Raw genomic sequence first — 9805 nt, forward strand, 5'->3', positions numbered from 1 at the left:
TTGGAGTTGTTGCAGAAAAATTAGAGGAGGGTCACGACTCACGAGGAGTCAAGGGCACATGTCACGTGGGGCACGTGTCGTACGAGCGAAACATGTGTTGTGTTGCACTTTTTTTTTGGACGTGCTACGCGTCAGCCGGCGAATCTTTTTAAAGGATCCGCCGGATCTCGTGGCTTAGTGTTATCCTCATTTCTGAAACAGAGGGTGTGTTGCAAGTTTCCTTTTGCAACACAAGTCTTGTTCAAAAATATTTGCAACGAGGTTAGTGTTGCAAATATATTTTTTGCAGCAGAGGTCACAATAGCGGTCTTGTTGCATATTTTTTTTCAACACACGTCTTGTTGCATATATTTTTTTACGTCTCCAATTTTTTGCAACATCGGTGTTGTTGCGGAAGGTACTTTTGCAACACGGATGTTGTTGCAAAAAAAATTACAGTAAAGATGTAGTGGCGGGCCATGCATGAGACACGCGTCACACGCTCAAGGCGGCGGACGCGCGGTGTTGGATCAGTCGGCTGTTCACAAGCTTTTCCCTTTTTGTTCACACGAATTAAAACCATGTGCACAAAATAAGGTTCGTAAACTATGTGCACATCATTTTTTAAAATTACTCCTTCCGTCTCAAAATATAGAAGCGTTTTAAATACTACATTAATGTAAAAACGCTCTTATATTATGGGACATGTTTTGGCTTATGGGATGACCCTGGGAGGGAAAGGCCGAGTAAAAGGCCTGATCGGCTATCTCGTACCCCTCGGGGGTTTCTCCTAGCAAGCTCCCTCCCTGACTTATTAAACAGAGAGTGTGCGTCACGGATGATGGGAGCTCCTATTGGTCGCTGTAGGCGCCCAAGCTCCCTCCCAGGCTTATTAGACAGAGAGTGTGTGTTACAGATGATGGGAGCTCCTATTGGGCACTGTAGGCGCCCGTTGGAGAAGTGCCGCCTACAGCGACCAGCCATGGCCGGCGGCCCATTAAGAAGATCGCTCGCTCGCTCCCTTCTGTTCGCTCACTCGATGAAGAAAAACACACTTGGCTCGCAGGTTTTTTTCGGGTTGTGTTGTGTTGTCGGTTCAGGAAAAAGACTGTCCTCCGTTTTTTTACAATTGTGAATATGTTTCTCAAAAAATTCATATATTATTAAAAAAAGTTCAAAAGGAGTCAGTTGATGGTTTATATGCATCATTATGCTATATATATATATATATATATATATATATATATATATATATATATTATTTTTTGGGACTAACTTATTAACCTAGTGCCAAGTGCCAGTTGTTGTTCTTTCCTTGTTTTTCTCTTTTACAGAAAATCAATACCAAACGAAACGAAACTTTTTGAGGATTTTTCTTGGACCAGAAGACACACAGGAACCTTCGGGAGGAGGTCAGAGGGGCCATCAGTTGGCGACAAGCTCGGAGGGCGCGCCCTAGGGGGGTGCCCCTAGGCTTGTGGGCCCCCTGATGCTCCTCTAACCCTAATCTTTGTTCTATAAATACCCAAATATTCCCCGTATGCCAGAGGGCACACCAAAAATACTCTTCCGCCGCCGCAAGTTTCTGTCCTCGTGAGATCCCATCTGGAGGCCTTTTCTGGTACTCTGCCGGAGGGGGATTCGACCACGAAGGGCTTCTACATCAACCTTGCTGCCCTTCTAATGATGTGTGAGTAGTTTACCACAGACCCATGTGTCTATAGCTAGTAGCTAGATGGCTTCTTTTCTCTCTTTGATCTCTAATACAATGTTCTCCTCAATGTTCTTGGAGATCTATTCGATGTAATCTTCTTTTGCGGTGCGTTTGTTGAGATCCGATGAATTGTGGATTTATGATCAGATTATCTATGAATATTATTTGAGTCTTCTCTGAAATCTTTTATGCATGATTAAGATAGCTTTGTATTTCTCTCCGATCTATTGATTTGGTTTGTCCACCTAGATTGATTTTTCTTGCCATGGGAGAGGTGCTTTGTAATGGGTTCAATCCTGCGGTGCTTATTCCCAGTGACAGAAAGGGACATGACAGATATTGTATTGTTGCCATTAAGGATAAAAACATGGGGTTTGTCCATATTGATTGGATATATCCCTCTACATCATGTCATCTTGCTTAAGGCGTTACTCCGTTCTTGTTAACTTAATACACTAGATGCATGCTGGATAGCGGTCGATGTGTGGAGTAATACGAGTAGATGCAGACACGAGCCGGTCTACTTGTCACAGACGTGATAGCTATATTCATTATCATTGCCTTAGATATCATCATAATTATTCGCTTTTCTATCAATTTCTCAACAATAATTTGTTTACCCACGGTATGCGTTCTTTCAAGAGAGAAGCCTCTAGTGAAAACTATGCCCCCCGGGTCTATTTTTATCATATTATTTTCAGATCTATAAAACCAAAAACCCAAAAATACCTTACTGCAATTTATTTACCTTTAATTTATTTTGCACTTTTTTCTTTTATACCTATCTCTATCAGATCTCATCCTTGCAAGTAATGGTGAAGTGATTGACAACCCCTTTATCGCGTTGGGTGTAAGTATTTGTTTGTTTGTGTAGGTGCTATCATTGTAGACTTGTGTGTTTCTCCTACTGGATTGATACCTTGGTTCTTAACTGAGGGAATTACGTATCTCTACTTTGCTGCATCACCCTTTCCTCTTCAATCGAAAAACCAATGCAAGGTCAAGAAGTAGCAGGAAGAGTTTCTGGCGCCGTTGCCGGGGATGATCTACATCAAGTCTACCAAGTACCCATCATAAACTTTCATCTCTTGCGTTTACATTATTCGTCATTTGCCTCTCGTTTTCTTCTCCCCCACTTCTAAAATGTTTTTAGAAAAACACAAAAATATTTGCCTTTTTTATTCGCCTTATTTTTGTTCGCTTTTTTCGTTTGCCTTTTGTTTGCTTGTGTGCTAGATTGCTTGCTTTGGCACGATGTCTCAAGAAAATACTAAGTTGTGTGATTTTTCCAACACTAATAATAATGATTTTATTAGTACTCCGATTGCTCCCGCCACTAGTGCGGAATCTTATGAAATTACTGCCGCTTTGTTGAATCTTGTTATGAAAGAACAATATTCTGGTAGTCCTAATGAAGATGCTACATCCCATCTAAATACTTTCCTTGAATTGTGTGATATGTAAAATAAAAAAGATGTGGATAATGATATTGTTAAATTGAAGCTATTTCCATTCTCACTACGAGATCATGCTAAAACTTGGTTTTCATCCTTGACTAAAAATAGTAATTATTCATGGAACAAGTGTAAGGATGCTTTTATTTCCAAGTATTTTCCTCCCGCTAAGATCATCTCCCTTAGGAACGATATAATGAATTTTAAGCAACTAGATCATAAACATGTTGCACAGTCATGGGAGAGGATGAAATAAATGATACTCCCTCCATTCCCTTATACAAGGCCACAAACTCAGATTACAAGTATCAAGATAAAATTTAATGACTGATTTGCAAGTCAATTTTTCTTATCATTAATCGGAATCATTAATACACCACAAGCATGCAACGAATGAATGGAAGGAAATAGGTGAGTGTCATTATGACTACATGCATGTAAGTATTAAAAAGTTGCTACTACGAGGAAACATCATTAATTTTTGCCTCGGTTATTGTTGGTGGCCTTATACTGATGCAAAATGTATTTTTGATAGTGGCCTTGTATAAGGGAATGGAGGGAGTAAGAAATTGCCCTACTCATGGTTTAAGTTTATGGATGATCATACAATTTTTTTATATGTTGGATTGAATTTTGCATCTAGAAATCTTTTAGATTCCGCCGCGGGTGGTACTTTTATGGAAATCGCATTAGGAGAAGCTACTAAACTCCTAGATAATATTACGGCAAATTACTCTCAATGGCAATACCGAAAGATCTACTAGTAAAAAAGTGCATGCTATTGAAGAAATTAATACTTTGAGTGGAAAGATGGATGAACTTATGAAATTGATTGCTAGCAAGAGTGCTCCTATTGATCCTAATGATATGCCTTTGTCTGCTTTAATTGAGAATAATAATGAATCTATGGATGTGAATTTTGTTGGTCGGAACAATTTTGGTAATAACGCGTATAGAGGTAATTTAAATCCTAGGTAGTTTCCTAGTAATTCCTCTAATAATTATGTTCATTCCTACAACAATTCTTATGGAAATTATAGTAAGATACCCTCTAATCTTGAGAATAATATTAAATATTTTATTAACTCCCAAAATATTGTCAATGCTATGGTAGAAGAAAAATTGCTTAAGATTGATGATGTGGCTAGAAATGTTGATATAATTTCTCATGAGATTGATTCCTTTAAGATTAGATCTATGCCACCCAAGCTTGATATTAATGAGTCTCTGAAAGCTATTCAAATTTCTATTAATGAAAGTAGGGAGAGAACCGCTAGGATGCGTGCTAAGAGAGAATGGCTAGAAAAGTATGTTCTTCTAGTTTTTGCGATAATCATGATGAAGATCTTAAAGTGATTGATGTGACTCCTATTGAATCTTTGTTTGCTAGTATAAAACTTTATAAAGAAGGGACTGGAGATGAGTTAACTTTATCTATAAGGCGTCCCAATAATTTGGAGGGTGAAGATCTTAATGAAAAAATTGATAAAAGTGGGTTTGGCGAGGTCAAAACTTTAACTAGTGAAGAGCCCACTCTTTTGGACTTCAAGGATTTTAATTATTATAATTGCACTTTAATTGAGTGTATTGCCTTGTTATAATCTATGCTTAATTCACCTCATGCTTATAATCAAAATAAGGCTTTTACTAAACACATCGTCGATGCTATGATGAGATCTTTTGAAGAAAAACTTGAGTTGTAAGTTTCAATCGGGTGCTAGCGTTTTTACTATTCCAAAAACTTTATGCGATGTGCTAGGTTTCCATAAACTTGATGATTGTTCCTTAAATTTGCACCTAGCGGATTCCACTATTAAGAAACCTATGGGAAGGATTAATGATGTTCTTATTATTGCTAATAGGAATTATGTGCCATGGATTTTATTGTGCTTTATATAGATTGCAATCCTACATGCCCTATTATTCTTGGTAGACCTTTCCTTAGAACGATTGGTGCAATTATTGATACGAAAGAAGGAAATATTTGAAGGAAATATGCCCTAGAGGCAATAATAAAGTTGTTATTTATAGTTCCTTATATCATGATAAATGTTTATTATTCATGCTAGAATTGTATTTACCGGAACCTTGATACATGTGTGGATACATAGACAAAACACAGTGCCCTAGTAAGCCTCTACTAGACTAGCTCGTTAATCAAAGATGGTTAAGTTTCCTAACCATAGACATGTGTTGTCATTTGATGAACGGGGTCACATCATTAGGAGAATGATGTGATGGACAAGACCCATCCATTAGCTTAGCATAATGATCGTTAAGTTTCATTGCTATTGCTTTCTTCATGTCATATACATATTCCTTTGACTATGAGATTATGCAACTCCCGGATACCGGAGGAATACCTTGTGTACTATCAAATTTCATAACGTAACCGGGTGATTATAAAGATGCTCTACAGGTATCTCCGAAGGTGTTTGTTGGGTTGGCATAGATCGAGATTAGGATTTGTCACTTCGAGTATCGGAGAGGTATCTCTGGGCCCTCTCGGTAATGCACATCATAATAATCCTTGCAAGCAATGTGACTAATGAATTAGTTGCGGGATGAATTACGGAACCAGTAAAGAGACTTGCCGGTAACGAGATTGAACTAGGTATGAAGATACCAACGATCGAATCTCGGGCAAGTAACATACAGATGACAAAGGGAATAACGTATGTTGTCATTACGGTACGACCAATAAAGATCTTCGTAGAATATGTGGGAACCAATATGAGCATCTAGGTTCTGCTGTTGGTTATTGACCAGAGAGGTGTCTCGGTCATGTCTACATAGTTCTCGAACTCGTAGGATCTGAACGCTTAACATTCGATGACGATTTTGTATTATATGAGTTATGTGATTTGTTGACCGAATATTGTTTGGAGTCCCGGATGAGATCACGGACATGACGAGGTGTCTCAAAATGGTCGATAGGTAAAGATTCATATATAGGACGATAGTATTCGGACACCCGAAGTGTTCCGGGTGTACCGGGTACATATCGGGGCACCGGAAGGGGTTCCGGGCACCCCCCCGGCAAACTATATGGGCCTAATGGGCCAAGAGAGGGACATACCAGCTGTTGGAAATATGCCCTAGAGGCAATAATAAATGGTTATTATTATATTTCTTTGTTCATGGTAATTGTCTATTATTCATGCTATAATTGTATTGTCCGGAAATCGTAATACATGTATGAATACATAGACCACAACGTGTCCCTAGTAAGCCTCTAGTTGACTAGCTCGCTGATCAACAGATAGTCATGGTTTCCTGACTATGGACATTGGATGTCATTGATAACGGGATCACATCATTAGGAGAATGATGTGATGGACAAGACCCAATCCTAAGCATAGCATAAAAGATCGTGTAGTTTCGTTTGCTAGAGCTTTTCCAATGTCAAGTATCTTTTCCTTAGACCATGAGATCGTGCAGCTCCCGGATACCGTAGGAGTGCTTTGGGTGTGCCAAACGTCACAACGTAACTGGGTGACTATAAAGGTGCACTACGGGTATCTGCGAAAGTGTCTGTTGGGTTGGCACGGATCGAGACTGGGATTTGTCACTCCGTGTGACGGAGTGGTATCTCTGGGCCCACTCGGTGATGCATCATCATAATGAGCTCAATGTGACTAAGGCGTTAGTCACGGGATCATGCATTGCGGTACGAGTAAAGAGACTTGCCGGTAACGAGATTGAACAAGGTATTGGGATACCGACGATCGAATCTCGGGCAAGTAACATACCGATTGACAAAGGGAATTGCATACGGATTGGTTGAATCCTCGACACCGTGGTTCATCCGATGAGATCATCGTGGAACATGTGGGAGCCAACATGGGTATCCAGATCCCGCTGTTGGTTATTGGCCGGAGAGGCGTCTCGGTCATGTCTGCATGTCTCCCGAACCCGTAGGGTCTACACACTTAAGGTTCGGTGACGCTAGGGTTGTAGAGATATATGTATGCGGAAACCCGAAAGTTGTTCGGAGTCCCGGATGAGATCCCGGACGTCACGAGAGGTTCCGGAATGGTCCGGAGGTGAAGAATTATATATAGGAAGTCCAGTTTCGGCCACCGGGAAAGTTTCGGGGGTTACCGGTATTGTACCGGGACCACCGGAAGGGTCCCGGGGGTCCACCGGGTGGGGCCACCTATCCCGAAGGGCCCCGTGGGCTGAAAGTGGAAGGGAACCAGCCCTTAGTGGGCTGGGGCGCCCCCCTTGGGCCTCCCCCCATGCGCCTAGGGTTGGGAACCCTAGGGGGGAGCTTCCCCCTTGCCTTGGGGGGCAAGGCACCCCTTCCCCCCCTTTGGCCGCCGCCCCCCCTTGGAGATCCCATCTCCCTGGGCCGGCGCCCCCCCAGGGGGCCTATATAAAGGGGGGAGGGAGGGCAGCAACACACAGCCTTGGGCGCCTCCCTCCTCCCCTGCAACACCTCTCTCTCTCTCTCGCAGAAGCTCGGCAAAGCCCTGCCAGAGACCCGCTACATCCACCACCACGCCGTCGTGCTGTTGGATCTTCATCAACCTCTCCTTCCCCCTTGCTAGATCAAGAAGGAGGAGACGTCGCTGCACCGTACGTGTGTTGAACGCGGAGGTGCCGTCCGTTCGGCACTCGGTCATCGGTGATTTGGATCACGGCGAGTACGACTCCATCAACCACGTTCATTGGAACGCTTCCGCTCGCGATCTACAAGGGTATGTAGATGCACTCCTTTCCCCTCGTTGCTAGACTCCATAGATGCATCTTGGTGAGCGTAGGAAAATTTTAAATTATGCTACGATTCCCAACAGTGGCATCATGAGCCAGGCCTATGCGTAGTTACTATGCACGAGTAGAACACAAAGCAGTTGTGGGCGTTGAGTTTGCCAATTCTTCTTGCCGCTACTAGTCGTTTCTTGTTTCGGCGGCATTGTAGGATGAAGCGGCCCGGACCGACCTTACACGTACGCTTACGTGAGACAGGTTCCACCGACTGACATGCACTAGTTGCATAAGGTGGCTAGCGGGTGTCTGTCTCTCCTACTTTAGTCGGAACGGATTCGATGAAAAGGGTCCTTATGAAGGGTAAATAGAAATTGGCAAATCACGTTGTGGTCATACGTAGGTAAGAAAACGTTCTTGCTAGAAACCTACAAACCACGTAAAAACTTGCAACAACAATTAGAGGACGTCTAACTTGTTTTTGCAGCAAGTGCTATGTGATGTGATGTGGCCAGAAGATGTGATGAATGATATATGTGATGTATGAGATTGATCATATTCTTGTAATAGGAATCACGACTTGCATTTCGATGAGTATGACAACCGGCAGGAGCCATAGGAGTTGTCTTTATTATTTTGCATGACCTGCGTGTCATTGAATAACGCCATGTAATTTACTTTACTTTGTTGCTAAACGCATTAGCCATACAAGTAGAAGTAATCGTTGGCGTGACGACTTCATGAAGACACAGTGATGGAGATCATGATGATGGAGATCATGGTGTCATGCCAGTGACGAAGATGATCATGGTGCCCCGAAGATGGAGATCAAAGGAGCATGATGATATTGGCCATATCATGTCACTATTTGATTGCATGTGATGTTTATCATGTTTTTGCATCTTATTTGCTTAGAACGACGGTAGTAAGTAAGATGATCCCTTATAATAATTTCAAGAAAGTGTTCACCCTAACTGTGCACCGTTGCGAAGGTTCGTTGTTTCGAAGCACCACGTGATGATCGGGTGTGATAGATTCTAACGTTCGAATACAATGGGTGTTGACGAGCCTAGCATGTATAGACATGGCCTCGGAACACACGCAATACACTTAGGTTGACTTGACGAGCCTAGCATGTACAGACATGGCCTCGGAACACGGAGGACCGAAAGGTCGAGCATGAGTCGTATAGAAGATACGATCAACATGGAGATGTTCACCAATCTTGACTAGTCCGTCTCACGTGATGATCGGACACGGCCTAGTTAAAGTCGGATCATGTATCACTTAGATGACTAGAGGGATGTCTATCTGAGTGGGAGTTCATTAAATAATTTGATTAGATGAACTCAATTATCATGAACTTAGTCTAAAATCTTTACACTATGTATTGTAGATCAAATGGCCAACGTTGTCCTCAATTTCAACGCGTTCCTAGAGAAAACCAAGCTGAAAGATGATGGCAGCAACTATACGGACTGGGTCCGGAACCTGAGGCTCATCCTCATAGTAGCCAAGAAAGATTATGTCTTAGAAGCACCGCTAGGTGAAGCACCAATCCCAGAGAACCAAGATGTTATGAACGCTTGGCAATCACGTGCTGATGATTACTCCCTCGTTCAGTGCGGCATGCTTTACAGCCTAGAACCGGGTCTCCAAAAGCGTTTTGAGAAACATGGAGCATATGAGATGTTCGAGGAGCTGAAATTAGTTTTTAAAGCTCATGCCCGGGTCGAGAGATATGATGTCTCCGACAAGTTCTTCAGCTGTAAAATGGAGGAGAACAGTTCTGTTAGTGAGCACATACTCAGAATGTCTGGGTTGCACAACCGCTTGTCTCAGCTGGGAGTTAATCTCCCGGATGACGCGGTCATTGGCAGAATCCTCCAGTCGCTTCCACCAAGCTACAAGAGCTTTGTGATGAACTACAATATGCAGGGGATGGAAA

The sequence above is a fragment of the Triticum aestivum genome, chromosome 4D, assembly GCF_018294505.1.
Source record: "Triticum aestivum cultivar Chinese Spring chromosome 4D, IWGSC CS RefSeq v2.1, whole genome shotgun sequence".
NCBI classification, from domain to species: domain Eukaryota; kingdom Viridiplantae; phylum Streptophyta; class Magnoliopsida; order Poales; family Poaceae; genus Triticum; species Triticum aestivum.